Here is a 3,807-nt window from a genome sequence, read left to right on the forward strand (position 1 = left end):
CACCATTACCATCTGCACCAGAAACTCCAAGTGTCCTAAGCTTAAAGTAAAATTCCTAAAGTACATTGGCTTCTCCCATGCAATGTACTGGGTCCAGAACGTGCTGTTAAATATCAGAGTTCCTATGGTTATGACTGACAAATGATAAAATCTATATGTCTTGATACTATTCAACCAAGAACAAAAACTATATATTTTGATACTATTCAACCAAGATTATGACAAAGACACGGACAGTATTTGACACATTGTTATCCTTGTATAAAGCTTTAAAACTTTTTAACTTGACAGATAAAATGTGTACTTTTCTGTAGAACATAATATTTTGAAGTGTATATACATTGTCAGATGATTAGTTCTTGGTAATTAATACTTTACCTCACATAGTTAACATTTTTGTGGTGAGACCACATGACATTGTCTTAAAATACAAAAACATGAGCTATAGTCACCATGCTGTACAATAAATCTCTTGAACTTATTTCTCCTATTCAACTCCATGTATTATTTGACAGACATCATTCCAATCCTCCTTTTTTCTTTCTTTCTTTCTTTTTTTTTTTTTTTTTTTTTGAGACAGTCTCACTCTGTTGCCAGCTGGAGTGCAGTGACACAATCTCAGCTCACTGCAATCTCCACTTCCCCAGTTGAAGTGATTCTCCTGCCTCAGCCTCCCAAGTAGCTGGGATTATGGGCATGTGCCACCACACTCAGCTTATGTTTGTGTTTTTAGTAGAGACAGGGTTTCACCTTATTGGCCAGGATGGTCTTGATCTCCTGACCGCGTGATCAGCATCTCAAAGTGCTGGTATTAGAGGAGTGAGCCACCGTGCCCAGTCCATTTTTTTTTTTTTAAATACATTGGCCTCTGATGGTCACCATTTTACTCTACATCAATGAGATTAAGTTTTTTGGAATCCATGTGTAAGTGAAATCATGAACTATTAATCTTTCTGTGCCTGGCTTATCTCAATATAATGTTCTCCAGCTTAATCCATGTGATTAAAAATAATGGAATTTTTTTTTTTTTTTTTTTTTTTTTTTTTTTTTTTAGGCCGGGTGTGATGGCTAATACCTGTAATCCCAGCATGCTGGAAGGCCAAGGCGGGTGCATTACTTGAGTCCAGGAGTTTGAAACCAGCCTGAGCAACATGGAGAAACTCTATTTTTACAAAAAATACAACAACAAATTAACTGGGCATGGTGGTGCACACCTGTAATCTCAGCTACTCTGGATGCTGAGGCATGAGAATCCCATGAACCAGGGATGTGGAGGTTGCAGTGAGCTGAGATTGTGGGCCACTGCACTCCAGCCTGGGTGATAGAATGAGACTTGGTCTCACAAAAAAGTTGTTTTAAATAATAGAAGTGTAAATGTTTCTTCATTCTGATTTCATTTGTTTTGGATATATACCCAATAGTGCAACAGCTAAGTTACATGGTAGTTTGGTTTTAAGATTTTTGAGAAATCTCTATTTTGTTTCTCATAATGGCCATCTTCATTTGCATTCAAACCAACAGTGTGCATGCAGCCTTTAGATTTTTCACAACATTTTTTTCTTTTTTGTTTTAATAAGAGTCATTCTAACAGGAGTGAATTGATATCTGATAGTTATGTTTGGCTTGGCTTTCCCTGATCACAATTGACACTGGACATACATATATATATATATATTTTTCTTTGAGACTAACTCTTGCTCTGTCACCCCAGCTGGAGTGCAGTGGTGTGATCTCAGCTCACTACAACCTCCACCTCCTGGGTTCAAGCAATTCTCCTGCCTCAGTCTATTAGCTGGGATTACAGGCACGTGCTACCATACTCAGCTAATTTTTGTATTTTTTAAGTAGAGACGGGGTTTCACCATGTTGGCCAGGCTGGTCTCGAACTCCTGACCTCAAGTGATCTGCCCACCTCAGCCTCCCCAATTGCTGGGATTATGGGTGTGAGCCACTGCACCTGGCAGAGTTTCTTACATGTTTTTGATATTAACTCCTTGTCACATGTATAATTCGCAAATGTTTTCTCTCATTTTTTAGTTGTCTCATCCTGTTGATTGTATCACATTCTGTGCAGCAACTTTTTAATATGAAGTAATCTGACTCATCTATTTTTCCTCTTATTTCCTTTTGCGGGAAGTCAGGGACCCTGAACAGAGGGTCCAGATATATTTTGAAGATTTCATGGACATTTATTAGTTCCCCAAATTAATACTTTTATAATTTCTTAAGCCTGTCTTTACTGCAATCTCTGAACATAAATTGTGAAGCGTTCATGGACACCTATCACTTCCCCAATCAATACTGTTGTGATTTCCTATGCCTGTCTTTAATCTCTTAATCCTGTCATCTTCTTTGTAAGCTGAGGAGGATAAATGTCACCTCAGGATCCTGTGATGATTACATCAACTGCACAAATGTTTGTAGAGCGTATGTGTTTGAACAATATGAAATCTGGGCATCTTGAAAAAAGAACAGGATAACAGCCATGTTCAGGGAACACCATAGATAAGATTTCTGGCCACCGGTGAGCCAGATGGAACAGAGCCATATTTCTCTTTCAAAAGCAAATAGGAGAAATATTGCTGAATTCTTTTTCTCAGCAAGGAACATCCCTGAGAAAGAGAATGCGCCCCTGAGGGCAGGCCTATGAACGCCCTCCCTTGGAAGCATGCTATCTTTTATGGTTGAAGCGGAAGGGATGAAATAAGCCCCGGTCTCCTGTAGCACTCCGAGGCTTATCAGGATGAGGAAATTCCCACCTAATAAATTTTGGTCAGACAGATTGTCTGCTCTCAAACTCTGTTTCCTGATAAGATGTTATCAATGACAATTAGCAATTTTAATTTTGCCCCATCCTGTGGTCCTGTGATCTCCCCCTGCCTCCACTTGCTTTGTGATATGTTATTACCTTGTGGAATATGTGATCTCTGTGACCCACACCCTATTCGTGCACTCCCTCCCCTTTTGAAAATCGCTAATAAAAACTTGCTGGTTTTAATGCTCGGAGAACATCATGGATCCTGCCGACATGTGATGTCTCCCCTGGACACCCAGCTTTAAGTTTGTCTCTCATACTCTTTCTCTTTATTTCTCAAACCAGCTGAGACACCTAAGAAATAGAAAAGAACCCACGTAACCATCAGGAGTGGGTTCTCCCGATAATTTCCTAAGATTTTGAGGTTAAATTTTTTAAAACTGGCTGGGCACGGTGGTTTACGTCTGTAATTCCAGCACTTTGAGGGGCTGAGGTGGGCAGATCACCTAAGGTCAAGAGTTTGAGACCAGCCTGGCCAACATGGTGAAATCTCGTCTCTACTAAAAATACAAAAATTAGCCAGGTGCTGTGGCAGGTGCCTGTAATCCCAGCTACTTGGGAGTCTGAGGCAAAAGAATCACTTGAGCTCGGGAGGTGGATGTTGCAGTGAGCCGAGATCATGATACTGCACTCCAGCCTGGGTAACAGAGTGAGACTCCATCTCAAACAAAACAAAACAAAACAAAACAAAACAAAAAACCAACTTACTGCCCTAAACAATTTTATGGGTTTTCATTCTATTTTTCTGTAGTAGTTTCAGAGATTCAGGTCTTACATTTATTTGTTACTATTACTTTTGAGATGGCGTCTCACTCTTGTTACCCAGGCTGGAGTGCAATGGCGTGATCTCGGCTCACTGCAACCTTAGCCTCCTGAGTTCAAGCGATTCTTCTGCCTCAGCCTTCCAAGTAGCTGGTATTACAGGCGCTGCAATCATGCCCAGCTAATTTTGTATTTTTAGTACAAACAGGGTTTCATTACCTTGGCCAGGC

Source organism: Rhinopithecus bieti, unplaced genomic scaffold (assembly GCF_001698545.2).
Source record: "Rhinopithecus bieti isolate Rb0 unplaced genomic scaffold, ASM169854v2 scaffold_32916, whole genome shotgun sequence".
Lineage (NCBI taxonomy): Eukaryota > Metazoa > Chordata > Mammalia > Primates > Cercopithecidae > Rhinopithecus > Rhinopithecus bieti.